Here is a 24,595-nt window from a genome sequence, read left to right on the forward strand (position 1 = left end):
AGGAGCTGAAAAAACATCCCACTGTGTTTCTGTAATTCACTGATGAGTTTATGAGAGTCAATAATTTTCTTGTCAACAGAAAGATCTAATTTAACTCTCTTCTAGTTCGTTTTGTGTTTAAGTGATACCTTGCAGTTTAAATAAGAAGCCTTAATCAGGTAATGAAACAGCCAACCCTTGGCATCTTACTATGCAGTAAACAAAGGAGGCTATCACAAATCCAACCCCACTGTGTCCAAACACCTCGGACCGCTGCATAGAGACTCAGTCCACAGTCAAAGGATTAGTGGGCCTCTTACCCCATCAGGCTGAGCAGAAAAGGGAAAGGGAGAGGATGAAGGGTCCAAGCCCACTATTTCTCCCATGCCTTTCTCCAGTGTGTTCATTTTTTCCTGCCAAGAAAGCAAAGAAGCTTTTAAAATATTTTCATCATAATGACCTACTCCTCACGGGAACTCAAAAAAAACGTGAGTCCACAATTGTCTTTAAAACAGATAAATACCACAAGCTACGACAAGATGAACGCCTGTTTTTCACTTAAAGGCTAACTGCCCACTTCAATACAACCATCAGCTCCCCTCCTCCAACGCCAGGCCAGAGCTGTAGGCACGCATTGATCTGATCAGACACATTGACCCCTAGAAAGTAGTCCATAAGGTGACCAATCACGGAGCCTCTTCTCGTTATGGGGCCAGCAGGGCCCCTTTCCTTCCCCTCCCCTTCCCCATCCCTCCTTCCTCCTTTTCCTCCTCCTCCTCCTCCTCCTTCTCCGAGGTCCACATCTGGATTCTTCCAACGAGAAAAGGTAAAAAAGTAGTACTAGTAAATCCGTGTGTGTGTGTGTGTGTGTGTGTGTGTAAATGTGTAAAAGCTTGTTAAATGTTAGGATTTGAAAATGGAAATTATGCAGTCCTGGCTGGCCTGGCTCAGTTGATTGAGCATCCTCCCATGCACAAAAGGTCACCGGTTGGATTCCCAGTCAGGGTACATACCTAGATTTTGAGTTAGATCCCAGATGAGGGTGTGTAAGGAGGCAACTTCTCTCTCTCTCTCTCTCTCTCTCTCTCTCTCTCTCTCTCTCTCTCTCTCTCTCTCTTTCTCTCTCTTTCTCTCTCTCTCTCTCTCTCTCTCTCATCAATAAAAACATACTGAGGAAGCCCAGAGGGTCAATCAACATGTCCCCCCAAGCCTAGGTTAAGAAATATCTTTGGTCCGAATGGCACTTTATAAGCACATCTTTTATAAGCACATCTGTTTTATTCACAAGAGGCCTCATACAACCTAAAACTACCAACATGTGCCACAATTTACTACAAAATGTAAAAAGAATGCTGTACCCAAGTACCATGTCTCTTTAGGCAGTTTGTAATAACCATGAGTAGATATATTATCCTGGCATTCACAAATGTGGGTGAGAACTGGGAGACATTTTCCATAAAGATTCTTAAAGACTCTGAGCCAAAGTAAACAAGCTAAATGTGCTACTCATCAGACACAGTAGAAGGCTGAGACCTTCACTCAGGGCTTTAAAGATATTCTAAAGCTCACTTTACAGCAAGTAGGATTTTCACAATATGAATTTCACTCAAGCGCAAACTGAATAGAACCATGTCGGTATAATCCTCACATATTTCTGCCAGCTGGGATCCTGGATGTTGAGATGTGACCGCTTCACCATGGGCCTGAAACCCCAATCTGTTTCACATGGGTCACTGCACAGCCATCAGATGGAGACACCATGCGGTCACTACCCCACTGAACAGATCCAAACCACAGACGTCGAGGGGAAAGGCTGCAGCTCTCATTTCCAATCTCCCGAGCCATCCCCATCCCTCTGCAATGGAATATCAATAGAGAGACTAAATGAATTGTTTGCTTAATTGTGCTGTGCAAGCTGAATAATTGCACGCTTTCCAGAAAGGCTTTGTAACCAATGAGATGGCGTTGGATCTGCCAAAATCTTTACCTTGAAGCCAACATCTTTTCTTTCTGCAGTCTCTCTCCTATCACAAATAAGTGCAATCCTGGTGTTATTTCCAGAGAGGCAAAACCATGGCAGACACATCAGAAATCATGTCTTGCAAAATGGAAAAATCTCCATTAAGTTGCACCTACTGAGAACTGCTATCTTCATATATGCCAATGTAAAATCTATAGTCACAAACCCTGATTTAATCCATCACACACTGATACAGCCAAATAATCTACCTTTAGAGTGAGCAAAAGTGGCCCATTACATATGGTGACCACATGCTAAGAGGTAAGAGAAATGTGATGAAAATGAGAGGGGTTGGGGGCCTATTTTTAAAATATCAAATATTATGCAAAAAGACTAGGAAGATGGAAAATTGAATATTCCTTATTTGTCAAAGTCTTTAGGGTGATAAAAATCAATTAGTACCAACATAGAAAATACTGACATAAGATATGTTGGGTGAAAAAAAAATCCTTAAGAGTAGCAACAACAAAATTTTAGCCAAAGAAAACTCCATATTACTTAATAAGTCAAGAAAATAAGGCTAAAGGAGATGTCTCCATAACTCTTTTCCCCAAATGTGCTTGAAGCACTGAAAAACACAATGAAAGTTCTCAAAACAAAACATTTGCTTCTTGCCCAGCTAGCATGGCTCAGTGGTTGAGCGTTGACCTATGAACCATGAGGTCACAATTCAATTCCCAGTCAGGGTACATGCCCAGGTTGTGGGTTTAGTCCCCAGTACAGGGGCATGCAGGAGGCAGCTGATCAATGATTTTCTATCATCATTGATGTTTCTATCTCTCTCTCCCTTCCTCTCTGAAATCAATTAAAATATTTTTTTTTAAAATATTTGCCTCAGGTAAAGAAACTATGTGTAGCACTTTATACTTATTTTATTTTCATTCAGTTATTTTTGAAAAGGAAGGCCTCAAAAACATAGTTCAGATTTTACACATCTCTCTCCCTCCTATCCTGATCTCCATCCATCCATCCCTCCTCCCAGAGGCAACCCCTATTCCTGGATTATGTTTCTTTGCAGACCAGGTGTCTAAATATTCTTTACACTCAGTTTATTTTATCATAATTTTCCTTCTATATGATCTTTTCTCCTCGATAGGTCTATGTTTATACAGTTTGAGATTCTCCAACTGGCTGTTTCTTCTTTGATGCTATGATTCCCCATGATACAGTCCAACTAACATGTCTTCCTGGTAAGATTAGAACATTTGAGGGACAATATGCTTCCAGATCAGACAAGAATGTAAAAATGTGATTCTTTTTTTTTTGAATTTTTAAAATAAATTTTATTGATTTTTTACAGAAAGGAAAGGAGAGGGATAGAGAGTTAGAAATATCGATGAGAGAGAAACATCCATCAGCTGCCTCCTGCACACCCCCTACCGGGGATGTGCCTGCAACCAAAGTATATACATGCTCTTGACCAGAATCGAACCTGGGACCCTTTTCAGTCCACAAGCTGACGCTCTATCCACTAAGCCAAACCAGTTAAGGCAAAGATGTGATTCTTTATACAAATATCCTTAAAAAACCCAAGGGATTTAAACAAACGTAAAATATAATGTGTAGCTGCCACCAAAACAAAGTTCTAAGAGTGTTTGAGTCTTGACAGGACAGTGTCATCCTGATTCAAGTGCCAGCTGCTTTGGATTTGGGAACATCCATCTCATCTGATTTTTCAGGTCTAGATTGCCCACAGCAATATTGGCCTGAGTACCTTTGAATGGTTTGGGAGTGGGAAAGAGATTATGGATGTTGGGAGAGGAGATAGGAGGGTGCCATGCACAGTTGGAGAAGCCCCCACTCCCAAAAGAGTCCTTGCTATGAAAATACCCAAAAGGAAGTAATATGCAAATTTCAAACATAGCAGATCAATGTTATTTCCCAAATCTGAGACTAAGGATAGTAAGGGAGAATAAAAAAGACCCAAGTTCTAGTCCTGGTTTTGTCATGAACTCCATGTACCTTCGGCCTAATCACCTTTAATTCAGTCTCATTTATAAAAGGGGACCTTGGCCTTGATAAGCTCTATCAGGTCCTTTTTACCTTTAACCTTCTGAGTCCAAAATCACCATGCCAGTTGAGACTGTGCGAAATTGTCTTAATGAGAAACATTACAATTGTGTGACCCTAAAATGTTGTCAAATGTAGTTCCTAATTGATGAAATTAATACTCTTATCTAATCAATGGGCTGTTTCAGGGACCTAAGTGACAGTGATTGACTCTTACATCATTCTATACATCAAAGGTTCCAATGAGCCAGAAACACATGGGTGAAACAATCCCTGCTCCCACACACACACACACATACAGGTTGGATATTTAGAGGAACAAAAGCTTATGGTTGCTTGCAAAGTCTTAATATAGATTCAAATAATTAAAACTACAAACTCAAACACAGACCTGGCTTAAGAACTCCTCAGACAAAAACAAACAAAAACAAGGATGAGAGGGAGGGGGAAAAAAGTAACAGCAAGCTTATGGGAAATAGAAACCCAAAAATATGGCTGCATTCATGTAAGAATCTAGAGCAGGAGTGGGGGACCTTTTTTCTGCCAACAGCCACTTGGGTATTTACTGTATCACATCATTCATGGGCCATCCAAAATTATCAACTTAAAAATTAGCCCACTATACCAGTATTTGGTCAAACATTTAATAAACTCACCCCTAATGTCTTGGTAAGGCCAGGCCAAATGACTACACGGGCCTTATATGACCTGTGGGCCGGGCATTCCCCACCCCTGGTCTAGAGAAAAATACAGGAAAAGCTAACTCATTGCAGGTCCCCTGTTAAAGGGGATATTTAACAAACAAGTAAATTGAGGTGAAAGCAATCAAGGTGGTCCAGATATATCATTTTGTGAAAGATAGGAGAAGGAACTGAGGTTATGTAGCTGGGAGCTAAGAAGACAGAGTAGAGATATGATTGGTATTTCAAATATATTCTAAAACTTCGAATAGGAAATGGAAACACTGTTGAATCTCAAAACCCTTGAAGAAATTATGTGTATTCTAGGTTAAATGTCATGAAAGATGTTCAGGAAGGGACTTCTGGTTAGATGGGAAACTGGACCAGGTGGCCCTTTCAATTCTACCCTTTTATTAATACTATGTGTTCGTATTAGTTGTGAGTGGTTAATATGGAATGATCCAAGTATTAAGCAAATGCTCCCTGAGGAAAATGATGATGAGTGCATTGGCCAGAACTTTTCCAACTGTAAGTGGATGAAACCAACTCAAAATAGTTTGAGGGGGGAAAATAAGAAATTTAGTGGCAGGGCAAATCTCACTTCAAGCATGAATGATCAAATAACATAGTCAGGAATCTTTCCCAATCTTTTGGGTGAATTTCTCTGGCCTGGTTTCAGTCAGGCAGACTGTCACCACGCAGGAGCCCAGCTTGGCCTCTGTCTGTTCTCTAGTCTCAAAGTTGTAATTGACTTGGACTAACCTGGCTTCCGATACAAGCCTATTGTTTACCAAGTTACTGTGGACTTCGATTCACCAGATTTGGGTCACATGAACTGAGAAGACGGAATAGTTGATTTCTAAAGGGAAAAGAAGGCTTCTGCAGTAAGGATACTGCAAAGATAAAAATAATAAATGTCCACTAAAATGACAACAATAAATGTGATAGATTTTTTCATTGAAACTTTAGTGGAATTCTGGGCCTATTCTAAATTTCAAAATAGGAAATAGAAACACTGTTGTATCTTAAAATCCATGAGAAAATGAAGTGAATTTGATTCCAGGCTTTAATTTAAAATTCTAATACCCAGGCAAATAACAATTTTAACATGTCTGTCTTTTCAACAATTCCCCCCTTTTTCCTTAAGATGCCTCTGTTCACAGACAGCCTCATCAGGCAAAGTAATAGCAAATGAAGAGAAAAACATAAAATGTTTATTGAAGTGGATGAAAGCACAGCATGTACAGAAAAATTCTTCATTAATAGCTGAAGAAATCTTTCTCTATATTTAATATTTAGGTGACATATTTCTATTTCGAGAGAAGTAAACAGTATAGTCATGAATAGCAAACAGAAACACAAACTCATTTATTTGTAAAATAAACTCATTTTCTTTTCATATCAATGCAAAAAATGACCCAATGCCATATGTTTCATTTGCCATGATTCTAAGACAGCAAAGCTATACAATTTCTAGATCATTAACTTGTCTTCCTAGTTCTCCATGTCTTACAGTTCTGCTAGGTAAGCGTTCATTCATTCACTTTGATAATGCTACCTTTTTTTTTTTATAGGTTTGGTATTTCATTTGCTCAATTACTCCATGCAGAACTACAGCAGCCAGGGTATAGGGGGGGAGCTGGGGAAGAAAAGGACTCACCCCACAGTCTCTCTAAAAGAACAAGAACTCAAGACTACACTTCTAATGGTTTCAAACAAAAGAGGATTTTGCCTTTTGCTAGTCTTGTTAGAAAAGGCATCTGTACCCCCTCATTTCATATCACTGGGGCTAGGCTGAATGCCAGCATGCTCAGGCTAGCACAATGGTATAACATAGCAGCTTGTCAGCTATGTAAGTAGTGGGTGGCAAGACGGGGAAGTGGAAAGTGTCCCTGCAGTTATATGGACTCGTGGAAGGATCCCTGAAAAAGAAGAGGGGCAATTATGAGGTTACTAGTGGCCCGGTGCACAAAATTTGTGCACATTAAAAGGGGATTAATTAGAGGAAATATTTTAATATTGCTATTTGCCTTTTCTCTATAATAGAAGTGTCAGAGTTGAAAGAAAATTAGTAAAATGTATATGAAAATCTTCCTCCTGTCAGAGTCTGGGGTGCACCATGGGACCCAGAGTCAAGTCCCCGCCCACCCATGTGCGCCTCGAAATTGTGAGAGACCCAGACCTGGCCAGCACCACCCCTATTGGGCTAGATCCAGACCCGGCTGGTCCCACCCTTATCAAGCCCCGCTGGGCAGGGTCACAGCTTCAGGTCCCCTGGCCCGACACCAGGCCGGGGATGCAGCCTGAGGTCCCCCATCAAGCCCCACCGGGAAGGGGGTGCGGCCTGAGGTCCCCCAGCCTGGGCCAGGATGGGGGGCATGCCTTGAGGTCCCCCATCAAGTCACACTGGGTGGAGGACGTGACCTGAGGTCCCCCATCAAGCCCCGCCAGGCCAGGGGCATGGTCTGAGATCCCTCGTCAAGCCCCACCAGGCAGGGGGGCACACCTCAGGTCCCCCGTCAAGTCCCGCTGGACTGGGGGGTGCAGCCTCAGGTCCCCCGGCCCAGTGCCGAGAGTGAGGTGCAGCCTCAGGTCCCCCATCAAGCCCCACTGGGCAGGGAGATGTGGCCTGAGGTCCCCCGGCCCAGCACCAGGGTGAGGGGTGCACCTTGAGTTCCCCCGTCAATCTATCCCAGGCAGGGGGCATGGCCTGAGGTCCCCCATCAAGCCCCGCCAGGCCAGGGGCATGGTCTGAGATCCCTAGTCAAGCCCCACCGGGCAAAGGGGCACAGCCTCAGGTCCCCTGTCAAGTCCCACTGGGCTGGGGGGTGCAGCCTGAGGCCCCCCAGCCCAGCACCAGAGCGGGGAGTGCACCTTGAGGTCCCCTGTCAATCCCTGCTGGGTGGGGGGGGGGCACAGCCTGAGGTTCCCCATCAAGCCCTACTAGGCAGGGGGCACACCATGAGGTCCCCTGTCAAGCCCTGCCAGGCGGGGGGCGCGGCCTCCGATCCCCTTCAAGCCTTCCTGGTTGGGGGCACAGCCTGAAGTCCCCCAGCCTGGCACCAGGGCGCGGGGAGCGGCCTGAGGTCCCCTGTCAAGCCCCATGGTGGGGAGTTGAGGGGGCACAGTCTCAGGTCCCTGCTGATTGCCCTTTAAGGCTTGTTATGGGAACTCGGCCTCTGCTGTGGGTGCAGCCATCTGTGTTACAGAAACCCCGTCTCCGCTGTGGGCACAGCCATCTTGTGTTATAGAAACACCTCACCTCCGCTGTGGGCGCTACCATCTTTGTGGTGGAGTGACGGTCAATTTGCATATTCCCTCTTTATTATATAGGATAGGTTATAACATCAGAGAAGCAGAATTCTGCAAATAAATCTCAAACTGTATCAACAGCTTCAGTAATGACATATAGGTAATGGCCTAGTAATAGGTAATGATCAGTAATAGGCAATGACCTATAACATTCTGAATGTTTACCTAGAAGACTTGAAAGAGCTTCAGTTGCAAAAGGCTGAATTGGGCATGCTAAATTGTGTTTATTGATATAGGGAAGTAAGACTCACATGCTTCCTCATATGTTCAAGGACAAAGTTTGAAACTAAAGAGGTTTGGGGAGCACTGCTAATTATAAGGGACAAACTATAGGGACAGAGCTTGCCTCATGATTGCATTTGTAACACTAAAAGCTTTTGTTCATTTATTTAGTCAACAGATAATAATGGCAGCCAAGTACCAGGCACTGTTGTTGGCCTCATTTGTAATCACTCCACCCATAAATTCCACCTGCTAAATATACTGAGTCACTCACAATTCTCAGATATTCTGTGCTCTGTCCTCTACACATAGCGTTCCCTCTGCCTGGAATGTCTTTTCCATTTCCTACAGAGAGCATGTGCGTGTGCACACACACACACACACACACACACACACACACACACAATATTCTGTGCTGTCCTCTACACATAGCGTTCCCTCTGCCTGGAATGTCTTTTCCATTTCCTACAGAGAGCATGCGCGCGCGCACACACACACACACACACACACACACACACACACACACAAACGCATCCATTCCCTTTGTCAGGGGTGGGCAAACTTTTTGACTCGAGGGCCACAATGGGTTCTTAAACTGGACCAGAGGGCCGGAACAAAAGCATGGATGGAGTGTTTGTGTGAACTAATACATGTTAACACTGCTGCTGGTGAAGGAGCGGAGGGGAGAGCAAGAGAACCCTCCGCTCTTTCGGCTCCGCGGGCCGGATAGAACAGCCAAACGGGCCGGATCCGGCCCGCGGGCCGTAGTTTGCCCACGGCTGGCTCTAGCTTCTAGCACAAATATCTCACCTTCATTCACTCAACTCAAAGGCTATTTCTTTTTTTTTATTATTGCTTAAAGTATTACAAAGGGTATTACATATGTGTTCAAAGGCTATTTCTTCCAAGGAGTCCTTGTTACCCCCTTTAATAATATGTGCTACTATAGTCTGTCTCACTGCACAATGGGGCTTGTTTGCATGTCTCTTGTCAAGCGAGCTCTGGAGAGCAGAAACTGTGACATTGAGAAGCATTTCTCTTTAGTGGTTATACAAGCCCTGGAAATAACTCCCTGGATTCTGATCCTAGGTCCATCTCTTAATCACTGCATACTTTGGGGCAATAACTTAATCTCTCCAGGCCTGAGTTTTCTCATCTTTCAGTGGAGATAGCATTAGTGCCTATCTCCTTGTGTTGTTAAAAGAATTGATCAATACATGTAAAGTGCTTACATTTTATATAGTGCCTTGCTCATAGAGCTCAATAATGTCAAATCTCTCTTGTATAAAGGTAGGAGAAATTTACCAATGTATACTCCCATTATATTGTAAAAGGGTATTATAATGAAATAACTTACCTCTTTAAAATCTTCAAAGATAAAATTAAGGTGACAATGATGTATAAAAATAGAACCAAGTTAAAAGAAAAGTGAGTACTGGAAGAAAGGATTCACAATGCAATTAACTGACAAAGGATCTGTTTCTAGAAAAAAATAAATAAAATAGAAACAAAAAACTTCCTATGAATCAATAAGAAAGGCAGAGATTACTACTAGAAAAACAGGCAAAGGATATTAATTATGAATAAGCATTTCATGGAAGAGGAAATATGAATGCCCTAAATAACTATGCAATGATGCTCAAGGAAATAGAAATCAAAATGAGATACCATTTGCTATCCACTAGATAATGCCAAGTGTAGGTGAGGATGTGGGAAATAGAAATTCTCCTATAGTGCTGGTGGGCTAAACAGGCACAGCCATTTGGAGAGCATTTTGAAAAGGAAAGCTGAAGATGTGTAATTCCACTCCTGGGTGTCTACACCACAGAAGCTCGTGGTCATATGAACAAGGAGACATGTCCCCAGATGTTCACTTACAGTATGATTTTTTAAAATTTATCTTTATTGTTGAAAGTATTACAGATGTCTCCCTTTATTCCCCCTCCACCCACTCCCACCCTCCAGTAGGATTTTTAATAGCAAGAAAAGTAAACACAACTTAACTGCCCATCAGTTAGATATAAATGCATCACAATGAATAAATCTCAAAAAATATAGTGTTAAAGGACAAAAGCAGGTTGCAAAGCATATTGATAATAAATACAAACTGTACCACTCAAAACAATACCAAATATTATTTATGGATACATACAGATGTAGTAAATGTATAAAACTATGTGTGGGAATGTGACATGAACTTGACATGCAACCTTTAAGGTAGAGAAAGATGTGAAAGAGAGGAGGTGAGGCTTTGACTCACACTGGTCTGTTTTCTTTAAAAAATAGGGACAATGGAAATTTCAGGCAACTGTGGCATAATATGAAATTTGGATTGTGGGTTTATGGGTGACTAGAAAATTATTTTCTTTTATAATTTCTTTAAAATATTCAATAATCAAAGTTTTACTTTCAAATGAACTTCAAAATGAAAGTAGGCATTAGAAAATTAATGTTTCCAGATATATGCCAAGGAACTGGATATTCAGTTTCTATAGGTATATGCATACCTCAGAGACATTGTGGGTTTGGTTTCAGACCAGTGTAATATAGCAAGTACCACAATAAAGCGAGTTGTAATCTTTTTGTTGCGGGAGGATCTTGCCTTCAATTTGTAAAAAATGCAACACCACTGAAGCACAATAAAGTGATGAGCAATAAAACAAGGTATGTTTGTAATTAATACCTTCACTTATTCCATTAAATGGATGACTGGTTGAGTGGATGGAGAGAGGCAGGGATGGATGGATGCATAGATAGATGGATGGACTGACATTCAAATATATAGACAGAAACAGAAGAAATAAAGTAGCTTAGAGAAGTGAAAAGTTTTAATAAAGTTATATAAAATGAAGAGCTTAGGATCTGGAGTCTGAAATCCCAGACTTAACCCCAGCAGGGCCACCTTGTGAATGCACAACACCAGAAGGCACCATCTACATAGACAACAATGTGAATGGTGCCCCTTGGAGTTGTGCAATGCCCCAGTCCTGATGGACAAATGCCTTAACCTCTCTGAGTCCTCATTTCTTTATCTGTAAAATGAGCCTAATCACAGTTGTGTCACAGGGTCTTTAGGAAGTCTAAATAAAACAATGTACATGAAGTGCTCCGCACAGAACCCAACACATAATAAGGAATGAGAATATGGTAATTGTCCAGGCAGTACTAAGAACGTGGACACTAAGTCTAACATTTTAGAATAGGTTAATGTCCACAGTAGCCCCAGGAGCTGACTCCTTAGAATTTAAAAAATCATCTACTTGCAGTAGAAAAATTAACATATGCACAGTTATATATACCTAGTCAGTTTGGTTGATCTTGATGACTTAAGTTTCCAGGCAGGCACTGGAGTGTGTTAAAGCAGCAGCCTTCCCCTCGGTCCTGGGTTGCACTGGAGTAGCTTAAGGGAGTAGGGTTAGGCTGGGTTGCTAAGGGCCCAGATTCTCCCTCTGCTGCCATCAGAGCAAATGGCCTTCTGTGCCCTTAGAGGCAGGCGTCTCTTAGCTAAAGCAAACGATGTAAGACTGGAACCTTAATCCGATTTTATGTAAAACTTTTCTCAAAGCATCTATAAAATGTTCATGGTGCATAAACTTACACAAGCTCAGCCAAGATGTGGGTCTGGCGTGGGGAGTGGGCAGGAGGAGGCAGCAAATGTGGATGGGGAGAGGTCAGTCCTTGTTGGAGCGGATACCTGAGACCTATCCTCATGGGCAATGATGAGGGAGAGTGCAATGCTTGTGAGGGGACAGGCCTACTGTCCAGTGAAAGAGGCAGAGCGCTGTGAGGCTGAGACCGTTGGAGGTGGGAGGGAGGCACCAAAGGAAGCAAATGCAGAAAGAAGCAGCAGTGCTCAGACATAGGCATGCCCTTCACCAAAGGGCCCGAAAGCTGAGAATGACCCTCCAGAACTCATCCTTTCCTCTTCTGGAAAGAGAGCAGAAAAATAAGAATGAGGCTTTGTCCAAATAGCCAAGCTACTTAGCATAATAATTGGACAATAAGTAAGTGAGGAGAGAATCTATAATGGTCTGACCACTCAAAAGAAGAGGACAAAGGAGAAAAGAAGAAAGCAGAGTAAGAGTTCACTTTATTTTTGTTTTAAATGTATTTTAATTGATTTCAGAGAGGAAGGGAGAGGGAAAGAGAAATAGAAACATCAATGATGAGAGAGAATCACTGATCAGCCGCCTCCTGCATGCCCCACACTGGGGATGGAGCCTGCAACCCGGGTGTGTGCCCTGACCAAGAATCGAACCATGACCTCCTGGTTCATAGGTAGACTTGAGGCCCAGTGCATGAAATGTGTGCAGGGGTAGGGTCCCTAGGCCTGACCAGCGATCAGGGACTGATCAGATTCCCCACCACCCTGCCTTCTCCTTCTCTCACTCCCTCAGCGCCCTGCTGCAGCCACTGGTCACCCACCATGTTCTTCACTGACCCCTGGTGGTCAGCGCATGGCATAGTGAGCGACTGAACTCCCGGTCTCCTGGTCAAACTCCCGAGGGGACCTTTGCATATTAGCCTTTTATATATATAGATGTTCAACCACTGAGCCATGCCAGCCAGGCAGACTGCACTTTAGACCATAACCAAGCCACCGCCCCCTGAGACACAACTTCCAGCTCCCTCTGTTCAGGCAGGTAGACACATAGAGTCACACTTATATATGTGGGTCTATAAATAGTTTCATTTTATTCCACAGTAAAATGAGTTGATAGTGCATCCATATTGCGACAATATTCTCTAGCAAATGCCCTAATTAGGAACCCTAACTATCATTTCATTATTTCAAAACTGTCCAAGTCTGGGTAGACCCCAAAGACCATCTGGAACCTGGACATATGCCCAGGCAGCAAGGAACTGTCCTTCATTAGACCTCTCCATGGCCCACCTATTTGAGAGACAGAAAGGGTGACAGAGAGTTATATGGTGAATATATTGGAAAACAACATTCCTGGTCAGACATTTGGTTTTATGATTTTATCTTCCTTGTGACTGACCATGTTCATAAAACTTCAAAGGAGATTTTTCTGGTGCTTTGGCTATTTAAAATTAACTGGGACATCAATGCATTTATTTAAGTATGCATTCATGTCTGCATACATATGCAGAACACTCATCCAAGAAACCGTAGAAAGGACTGCCATTCTTTATTTTATCTTTAAACTATCTGAGTTTGAAAGGGAAGCTTTTAAAAAATCAAGAATAACTTCAAAATCCAGAGGGAGGAATTACCAATAAAGTAAAACCACTCATGTTGATTTATCATTGTATTTCTGCAACCATTGCTTGCTTCTGTAGCTTGTCACTGTAGTGCATGGGGCGGGGATGGCGGGGAAGGAGAGTCATCTGGATCTCTTGTGGCATATAAATCTGATATGGATTTTTAAAAGTCAATCATAAAGCTCCCCCAAGTGGATATATTTAAAACTACACCAAGAAACCAGCCACTGTCTCTGGGATGGCAATCAAGACTGAGGCCCCAAATATGTTTGTTTGGTTTTTTCTTTTTATATTTTTATTGAATTGATTGGGGTGACATTAGTTAATAAAATTATATAGTTTCTACAATACAGCATCTGAATATTGTATTGTGTATTCACCACTCCAAGTCAAGTCTCCTTTCATCACCCAAATATGCTTTTGATTGACAGCAGTGAACTAGCTTATCCATCATTTTGTACATAATTTTATAAGATCAGCATCATGGGAAAAAGAATTCTATAAATATTAAAACACAACCTGCAAAAATACTCCCCCTGGCTCCCTGTGAACTTCCCTGGGCCTAGACGCTGCCTAGGACCAGACCTTACCTGGACTCAAAGGATCCAGGGATATAGTGATTTACAGCTGCTTGGGATGGAACCCTCCTGAGACCTGCTAGAAAAGCTCTATGGTCCATTTAATTGTGTTCCTTATTCCACTATCCAGGCTGATTATACTGAATTACTTGGCACCCCTGTTAAGCCTGTCACTTAGATTCTAGAACAAATTAAGTTTGTTGAAGGCTTTGCTCTTTCTCTCTATTAAAATATTCATATCTACTCTAACAACCTGATAAAAAACTGGCTAAAAGCCTTGCTGGTATCCCCAACAGGGAGTGCCATTTTTAATGAACCCACAAGCGTCATAAATAAAAAATAACTGGTCTTAATAAAGAATTGATAGAGCAGCTCTGGCCTCACACAGGTGTCAATGGGGAAGCTCCACACAGCCTTGGGAGACTCAGTGCAACAAACAAGTCTCCCAGAGCCTGGAGGCCCCCATCTAACCAGCAAACTCCAAAGGCAGAATCAATGAACTTAATGAGTAACTTTCCATAAAACAGTTGAAGCTAGTGGGCCTCAATGGGGTTGGATGGGAGAGGGTGGTTGGAAGCCTTTCTGAGCGTGTATAAGAAAGAAGGGGAGGGGGTAAGGGCATAGTGGTGGTAACAGTAATAGCTAACATGTTTTGAGCATTTACCACATACCAAGTACTACCTTCCCAACAACCCTAGCAAATGGGGCAGTGTTAACCTCTCTTTACAAATGAAAGCAAATGGAGTTTCTCTAAGCAGCACAAGGTCTGACCCAACCTAGTTGTGTCCCTAAACCCAAGTGTGTAGCCACTAAAGACTTGATAAAAGCTTTAGAAACATTGCTTAAAAGTCTTAACTCCTTATTTTTTAGCAACAAGTGGGACATAAAGTCAGCAAATACGGCCTCACTTCCTTCGGGGGCCAGGGCACCAAGCTCCCTGGCTGGAATCCTGACCTCCTGCCTACAAGGTAGCAGACTGCTCACTCCAGCCCTACCACAGAGAGAACGGGACTTAGAATCCCAAGCTCCAGAAAATACACTAAAAATATACTCAGAAGGCCTCTGGAATCCAAAGGGACCTGCAGCCCTGACTCAGTCACTTGGGATTGCGCTACATACTAAACCAGTTATCTCAGTGCTCTGAGCCGGCAAATCACCCATGAAATGAGGCCAGCCTTAACCATTCACACCCAGCCTTGTTCCAAAAGGATTGAAAGCAGCTAATAACACCTACTGAGTGGTGGTCAGAATGAAATAGAATTTTATTAGTTATTTATGACAATAGCACTTGTTATGGGAGAGTCTCCATAAAGTGCCCAGCACAGTGCCTGGCTCACAGTGGGCTGGCAGTAAACGTGTCCCTGCCCCCTTGTCCTGGCTGGTTCACATACAGTCCCAATCCTCCCATAATGCCTTCCCCAGGGCTCCCACGCCAGAGCCACCACCACACTCTGATAAGGCTCCCATTGCATTGCTGTCCTCTCTCCCCTCACAGCTCTTCATTTCTTTCCATAAACTCATGGTTCAGAATGGAGGTGGGAGGGATGCAGGAGAAGGGAGATCAGGAAAAATTGGTTGAAACTATCCTAGTTTCCCTCTCACTCCGCAAGTTCATTCACAGGAAACGTGCTTAATTCACCAAAAGGCTATTGTTATAGGGCATCCCCTGTAGAAGAGGTTTCCCTCATTTCAGTCCAAGCCTCCTTCCCAAGAATGAGGGGCAGGAGCACAGAGGAAGGCCTCGCCTGAGGTAGCCCAGTGTGTGACATCCACAGAAAACAGAAGCGGGGAGTGACATAGGAGTCCAGATAAGCAAACCTTTGCTCTTTTTCAATCCTAGCATTTTCCTGTTTTATTTAATCACGAATTTCAGACAAGTATCATTTTCTAAAACGTTAGCACTCCAGACTATCCAAGCTAAAGTGTGTAACCTCAGTTTGTCCATCTATGATCCTGGGATAGTGATAAACCGTATCTCATGAGATGGCTGTGTGGGTTAAATGCAGTAATCCATGTAAAAGGCTTGGCATGTGGCAAATGCTCCATAATAAAATAGATTTGTACTAACTTCAAAAGCTGGCTTCCAGTTAGAATGCCACTGTTGCTAAGGGAGAATATATAGGGTGGAGCAAAAGTAGGTTTACAGTTGTTCATGTGAAAAAATAACACAATAATTAACAAATAATAGTACAAGAAGGAACCTGCAGATCACAAGACCAACATCGACGAAGAACAGGCAACCTACTTCCATAAACCAAAATGAGCCAACAGGAAGTGATGCTGGAGGACAGGGACTTGAGTAGGAGCCCTCTGAGAGAGATGATAAATATTCACAGGCCCAGGCCTTACATGCCTGTGAATTACACAGGAAGTAGTTAGGGGACGTCACTACGGCTGCCACTGCCCCTGTGAAGATTTCATCGCACTCACCGTCCAAGCCAGTGTCACCTTGTACACATCCTTTCCAAGGCAGCCGAGCCACCGCAAGGAGCTTTTCTCTGAATTCAAACAGAATGTAATAGTGGGTTTGGAACTTTTGAGGTTTGTCACAGGCATGATCAGTAACAAGTCTTGCCTGATTCCCCCTGGCTGCGCCCACCAGCAACTCCTCCACCTGCCCAAGCGACCCTGAAACTAGAAGCCAGATGCACCCCGGAGAACGCTCAGGTGGCCGGCATGCTTCGATTCATGGGAGTAAGGACAGGTCACTTATAGGAAGTGAGCGAGTTTATTTGGAAATGTCCCTCAAAGACATTTTTGGTGTAAGAGTGACATGTGGTACAACAGAAGCACAAGGTTTCAATCAAAAGATTGACATTTGTGTGCCAATTCTGCTTATTCACTCTGCTAACTTGGTCAAATCAGGTAACTGCTCTGGTCCCATCCACTCCCCCACATAACGGAATGAACACACACTTTATTCTCCGGTTTCAGTTGAGCTCACATTTGTTAAAAAAAAAAAAGTGTAAACTTTGCTAAACTCTCTACTCTACAGGTTGTTATTGTTACTACATGGTGTAGGGTTGAAGGAAGGGTGATAGTTACCCCCAAAATTGTCCACCAGATAGTAACAATTGCTACTCTTCATTGAACTTACCAAGAGCTTTGCCAAGTTCTATAAATCTACTCCTCCCAAGATCCTATAATGAAGGTGTACTACTATTCCACTTACAGAGGGGAAAGGAAATACAGAAACGTTTGGCCATTTGCGCAGGGCAGCAGAGCCGGATTCCGAACTTAGGCCAGTGGTCCTCAACCTTTCTAATGCCGCGACCCTTTAATACAGCTCCTCATGTTGTGGTGACCCCCAATTTCATTGTTACAAATTGAACATAATTAAAGCATAGTGATTAATCACAAAAACAATATGTAATTATATGTGTGTTTTCCGATGGTCTTAGGCGACCCTTGTGAAAGGGTCGTTCGACCCCCACAGGGGTTGCGACCCACAGGTTGAGAACCGCTGACAGGCAGTTCAACAAGGCCACCGGACAAGCAGCCTTTTGTTTTTAACTCCGCAAATGGATGGACATCAAATGCAAACTTTGAAATGAATAGTGGTGGTGGAGCTCTGCTTATGTTTGGGTTTATGTGTCTGTGTGTGTGTTGGGTGGTGGGGGGTCCTTTTTCCTGTAGTTTTAAGTGGCTGTGTGAAACACTGCAAGAGGCTGTGTTGCCAGCTTCTGTTTGTCCTGTCCTCTTTATAATGTGCTAACTCTTTCTAGAAAGCCTGTGCCCACACTGGCTGCCTGGATCAGCGCTGTGTCACCCACTCCAATGTTGCACTTTCATCAAATTGGCCGCGACTTATCCAACCTGCTTGATGGGAAGGAACAGGTTGCTGTGTTTCAGATCATCAGAAGGAACAAGCAGCTTGTCTAGAAAATACATGTATACATGGTTTGTGCAAATTGGCTACAAAGTGAAGAATTTTTGCAAAAGGAAACATTCCCCCAGCTAGAGGGACAAGCGTGTTTGGACAGGATGCCAACACAATGATCATTTGCTGTATCAGTGAAGGCTTGCATTTTCCTAAATGAACCATGTTCTTTTTCTTTTTTAAAAATATATTTCTTTAATTGATTTCAAAGAGGGAGAGAGATAGATAGAAACATGATGAGAGAGAATCATTGATTGGCTGCCTCTTGCACGCCCCCTATTGCGGGGGATAGAACCCACAACTCAGGCATGTGCCCTTGCCTGGAATCGAACCTGGGACCCTTTACTCTGCAGGCTGACAATCTATCCACTGAGTCAAACCAGCTAGGGCAACCATGTTCTTTTTCATTGCCAGGTCTTGGTTCAAGCTACTCTCTCTGATTGAGTTGTCTTTTCCATTCCTCTAACTGACATCCTCGCTTTTATTCAAGAATCAGCTTTAGAGTTCTCCTCCCTTGGGAAATCATCTTTGACCCTCTCCCTGTGATGGATTAGGGACACCAATTACCAAAAAGATCCCGGTTGTAATGGAGAAGAAATGGGACATGGTTTCGCTTTAATAAGCACATCTGAATTTACATTCTAAATGAGGGTTCAATCTTTAAAGAAGCCATTTGGTTCATTTTAAGACACTAGCTGGGTTTATGGTTTTAGTAACCCTTTTAGCAGGTTAAGAAATAACTTAAATTTTCCAGAGCACCATACCACTAAAGGAGGCATTGCTTTTCTGAGTGAACCAAAAAACTCAAGACTGGAATGGAATGTATCTTGGAGATCATCGCCAGCCCTCCCTTCATAGATGCGAAAAATGAGGTCCAGGGAAAGCTGAGGTCATGCAAAGCTCAACTAGGACATTGGTGGCAGGGTTCAGATAAGACCCCAACTCATCTTCAAGCCAATCACATCCTCAGGACTAATCTTTTCATCTCACACTCAGAAAACAAAGCCAGCAAATGCCTATTTTAAATCTCATTCCATGCTCTGTTTTGCTTCACAAGTTAAAGCATTATATTATGCTGAAAATTTAAAGTAAAGGTGAAATCTTGTGAGAGCCCAGATTATTTCATAAGACATATTCTCTCCAGTGAACACGGGCTGGCCCCAAGGTTCCAGGGAGCCAGTCCTCCGTCCAATGTTCCTTGAGTATCGCTTATTTACACATCATTATCTCAATTTTTGTCATATTTGAACATCACTGTAATTATTATTTACTTATTTCTGTGACTCATTTTTAACACATCTTTCCTTAACTCACTTTTTAAAACATAAATACCTAGTTTAAATTCAGTCTAAGCAAAATAATCAATAATCCAAGAAATCATGGGTTTGGTATGTTATTATACTGTTTTTCTAGCACATTTAAGACAAATAGATAACTATTAAAAACTATTCATGTGCCACTTAAAATCACCCTGTATATAACATTCTAGGAAATTGTGCTTTTACTCTAGAGCACAGTTGATGCCATCCAATGGGGAACTGTTTCCTGGTATTCGCCATAGTTTCTATCCAGCCTTCTGTATGTGCCTATTTTATCTGAAATGCCCATCAGTAGCAGCACATGCAGATCCCAAACTAAAGCTTATCCTTACACTAATAGCTTTCTCATCAACCACTAGATCACCATGCCCTTCACACATTTGATCTTTCACTTGTTTGAAATAATCCTTTCCCCTAATTTCTTCACTGACTATAAATAAATTAGGAACAAACAGCAAAAATAATTACCCTTTCACCTAGGAAAACACTGGTGACTCCGACTTAATGGTCTACCAGTGACGTATGGCTTTACCCAGCATAACGATGAAAATGCGAAATAGGATATGGGTAAGTTATTTTCACACAAGCTGTCACTTGTCACACAAATTACATGGGCTTCTATTAGCTGTTTAGTTCACAGATTTTTTTTAAAAATCCATGCACAGTACCTGCATCATTCCTGGATCTCCTAGGAGAGGCAGAACAATCCCACAAAACCACCGGGAATAAAGTCTGCGGGGACAGCACCTTTTCTGCATGTGTGAAGATTCTGCTGGGAGTGGTGGAAATCGTGTTGGTCAGTCATCCAAGGATTCAGAAGTCTTCAGAGGGGGAAAGGGTGATCTGAGATTGTGAGAGAAGCCTGCGTCTGGATGCCATATCACAGCAGGAGCTGAGCAAGTTGGCCAAGTGGTTTGTGGGTCTGCCAAGCCTGGGCACGGTGAGGCAGGCGGGGTGTTGCTGGCGCCATGCAAAGGCGATGCTAAGGTCGCCTGCTTTCCATCATCAATCTCCCCTGGACAGAGCCTCAGACGGTGCCTTCCATGCACATTCCTGAGGAGCAGTGACTGGGGACGCAAAGCTGGGGAGCCTGTGTTGCCAGGGGCCCTGTGGCCTGAGGCTGCAGCTGTTTGGACAGCTTTAGCCCAGGGGTCTTGTTAGCATTTTAGGAAACTAGCAGATGCTTTTGCAAACTGACCTGGTTTTGTTCACAGCTGTTATACCTTACTGTTGGGATATTTTACTTTTTCCCTAATAGCAATATTGATCCAGTACTTAGTATGTACCAGGCACTGTTCTAAGCAGTTTCCCTGTAATAACACATGCAGAATCATACAGAGTTCGACCTGGAAGGAGCCAGTGCTATTGCAATGGAAGGAGAACCCTGGACCTATATCAGGAGAAATGAGTCTTTTGCCACCTATGAGCTGTGAGGTCTTGAGCGAGCCTGCCTCTCCCGGGCCTCAGTTTTCCCATCCAGTAAGGTGGTGAGAGATGAGAGATGATAAATAGGTTTCTAGGCGAAGGCCAACTCTGAGCCAGTTGAGTTGCCTGGGACACGATGTTGATTGAGTGGGATTCTGAGCCAGCATGGGAGAGTGACACAATCTATGATAATGTCTGCCACCACGGGAGCCGGCAGGAGGCATGCCACCCACTGGCCATCTCTGACTACAGCATTTCTCAGGTCCTTTCCTGATCGAATTACTTGAATTCATGGTTCCAGACCAACCGTCTCACTAAGCATAGCCTCTTTACAAATTAAACAGAGAAGGAGAATAAGAATTCACTTTGGAACCTTGGATACTTCATTTCTGTCATAATGTATGCTGTAGCCTTCGACAAGGAATTTAATCTCCTCAAGTCTCAGTTTACTCATCTACAAAGTAAGCAAACAAATATTTAACCTTCATGTGATCCTAAGGATTAAATAAATGTGTAAAGTACGTAGCACAGTGCCTTGCATCCTGCTGACATGTGATTAAGTAGAAGCTACCTTTAGTATCTTCATCATCACTAGCAGTCTATCAACCCCAAACTGAATTTACATTTTCTGAACCATGATTTGTAACTTAAAAAACATACGCTTACAATGAAAATTGATTACCATAATTTTTCTTGAGGAATACACTTGAGCTCCCTCCCAAGGAAATATCATTCTGATTTTTTTTAATAGAAAATTATAAAAATAGAAGATATTATCATGAACTCCCGTGAATATATTACTAAGCTTCAAGAATTATCATCTACTCCTGTTTCTATATTACCACCCATTCACCCCTCTTCCAGGCAACCTGGATTTTTTTCAAAGCATATCCTAGATACGATAATATTTCACCTGTATATCTACCGCTAATCAATAGAAACTGTTCATTCTCTGTAATCTTAAAAATATGTGTTTTAAACTGAATGAAATGGCAACAGGAAAGCATAATTAGGACATTATTTCCTGACACCTCTAATAATATTCCATAGAGGTCACCAACAAGTGTATGTATGTAAAAAAAATAATAATAATAAGGGGCCGGCTCAGGAGGCCACGTGGGGCCTGTGGTATGCCTGATTTATGACAGCTAGACAAAGTGAGTTATTTCATTCTTTCAGATATTTATGACACCGCTAAAACACTGAATACATCAACATCAGAATTAATCATGAATAATATTTAATTAGTGCTTGACAAGGATCAATTTGGCAACTCTTTTTGTTCTTTCTCCTTCCCCTGAATAGAAAAATAGTCATAAACTAAAGTGTTTTATTTTTTCCATCTGCTTCTGGTAAAGCGCATCCCCGAATTGCTAAGTTAGCTGAGATCTCCTGAACTTTCATATACCCAGGTAATTAGACTCAGATGCTGTCCGGACTGGGATTATAAATCACGTCTGTGTGTGTAAGCAGAAATCAGGCTGCTCACACCAAGCGCGGTGTCGCTGTTCCTCATGGACCTGCCCATGGAGCGGGCGGCCCCACGAATCGGCAGAGCAGAAAGAAGCTTTTGTGTAGCTCCCATGCCAATGAACCCCTCTCTCATCTCCTGCAGCCCAGAAAGCACTGATTTTAAGCTAAATTCTGTAATTACCAAAGGAAAAAGTCCTTTTAGACACTCAAACAAAAATTCTGCCCAGAGCTACACTAGTCATTATGAGACAGGAGACAAAGGCTGGGCAGAAGGTAGGCGGTGATGGCGTCCTTCCAACCAGATTAGATTGTTAACATCCAAAGCACTTGGTGCCCCGAACAACTTCTGTGGCACTGTGTCCCAATCAGGGAGTTTTGTTCTACAGCAGAACGATTAGGAGAACTTTCAGTCCATCATTTTGTAACAATATATGCATTCATTTAATTTTAACAGAACAGCAATATTTGTTTCAGTTAAGCTAGTGTTTGCAATTGTGGAGCCAAAGGCTCCTGGGTTCTGGAAGGGGACTGAAAGGAAATGTTAAACTGATTGTTTTTTAACTTAAAGGGAGGGGGTGCCATTCTAAGGGATCCCCTTTTCTTTCACTCTGACTCACATCAAGTAAAACTACCCATCATCTATGGAGACTTGGGGAATGGAAGACCAGCTAATATTTGTTAAGTTCTATGTGCCAAGCATGGTACATCCTAAAAGAAGCCTCAAAACAACTCTGGAGTGGAGGAATGTAGTTATCAATTTATAGACGAGAACACAAAGGTTCAGGTGGAGATAGGTTTCTGGAGCCACTGAGCTAACACTTAAGAGGAGTCCAAACTCAAGCCTTTCTGAGCCTACAGTCCAAGTGTGCACCACACAAGCTGATCCCCTATCATGGATCTTCCATCCTCATAATTATAACTAATATTTACTGAGCACTATGTGTTAAGAGCTTTAGATGCATCATCTCACTTAATCCTCACACTATGTTATTCTTATTCCCAGTTTACAGATTTTTTTAAAAAGGGGCTTAGAAAGGATAAGTGGTATGTCCATGGTTAGAAAGAGAAGTCATCTGACGGCAGGGCCCTCCCTCGACTTTCTGCAACATCTACCTGAGGCAAATTGGGCCACACTCAAGATTTTATGAGAGGTAGGATACTCTGAAGCCCTCAGTTCCCACAGATTTGTAAACACTGCTAACTGCCTGGATAGGCTCTATGAATTTCACACCACGTAAGGGCACAAATAATTAGAATTCAGACCCCTCCAACACTGAACATGCAGCACACTTACACACACACACACACACACACACACACCTCCTAAGAACACAGGCAACAATGGTTACAAACTACTTGTGAGTGTTTTTCACAAGGGGGAAGAGGGAGCTCTACAGAGTTTATCATAAAAAAGCTAAGCCGTAGGAGATAGGATTAAAATAAAAATTCTCTCTGCTTTTACTGTCCTTGTACCAAATGCTGGATTTCCCTCCTCCATGGCTGGGGAGATGAGGTCAGCGGATCTTGTTTCTGCTCTACTGACTTTTCCACATGCAACCTGATAGCTTCTGGAAACAAACCAATGATTACAAGATCACTAAAGTATGTTATTTTAATTAAAGGAGGGTCCTATGTGGAGGGGACCCTCCTTTAATTAAAGCCTGTCAGTGGCCAACCCAACCAAGTTCCAGGTGAGAATCTCCTTGCCATGGCCGGTCTCACCAAGCCCTTCTTCCACTTCAGCCTCCACCTCACAGCCTGACTGGGGCCCAATTCCACTTTGAACCCTCATCCAACTGGATCAGCCCACCTAGAACCTCACATGTGACATTTTCCAGATCTGCCTGGAGAGGTGAAAAGTTAGTGCATTAAAGCAGTAATCCCCCCCAAGAGCTGAGGCTTGAAATTTAATAGGGCTTTGAAAAAGAAAGGGAAAAGGAAAAAGCATGAAAGTCTAGACTGCCAAAAAATAAATTGGCATTGTTGTAAAATTGTGTTTCACAGCGAGAATACAAATATTATTCATGTTAAGGCAAGGGTTGACCCAAGATGTGATTTATAGGCACTTCAAATGCAGTACAGGAAGTAAACGGAAAAATTAGGGTGCAAGGTCACCGAGTAGGCAAGAGTCAACTTAAGGGTAAAGTTAAAAACTTTAGGAAGGGAGCACACAGTTCAGCTTGCCATATAAATTAAGATCTGTCCTCACTTTGAAGAAATGGGGAAAAATCTAATATTAAGGTGGGTGTGTTACTGAAGGCGCTTTCTCCTCAACGTATGAGAAAATAGGAATACTTGTTACAGGATGAGCAACGCCAAAGGGATGTTTCATAAAGAAAACGGCAAAAAGGTTGATGCATTCCGGGAATACTGTTATCAGTCAGTAATGTAAACAAACAGGGGTTTCAAGTTAAAGGGCGTTGCAAGCACTGCGCTGAACAAGAACAAGGAATCCAGACCAAGGTTTATTT

General features: G+C 42.7%; 1 protein-coding gene and 1 pseudogene across 3 annotated transcripts in view; one reads left to right on the top strand and one right to left on the bottom strand.

Annotated features, from left to right (window-relative positions):
* LOC118664961 overlaps positions 1–24,595 on the bottom strand; it is a 123,329-nt gene that overhangs the window by 84,707 nt on the left and 14,027 nt on the right. Inside the window, exon 2 of one of the 3 annotated variants that reach the window (XM_036325729.1) lies at positions 300–392. The exons of the other annotated variants lie outside the window; for them this stretch is intronic. The gene's annotated coding sequence lies outside the window, so the exon portion shown is untranslated. The remainder of the gene's footprint in view (positions 1–299; positions 393–24,595) is intronic. 3 annotated transcript variants of the gene reach the window in all.
* LOC118665438 overlaps positions 1–24,595 on the top strand; it is a 39,756-nt pseudogene that overhangs the window by 1,195 nt on the left and 13,966 nt on the right.

The sequence above is a fragment of the Myotis myotis genome, unplaced genomic scaffold (genome assembly GCF_014108235.1).
Source record: "Myotis myotis isolate mMyoMyo1 unplaced genomic scaffold, mMyoMyo1.p scaffold_m19_p_10, whole genome shotgun sequence".
NCBI classification, from domain to species: Eukaryota; Metazoa; Chordata; class Mammalia; order Chiroptera; family Vespertilionidae; genus Myotis; species Myotis myotis.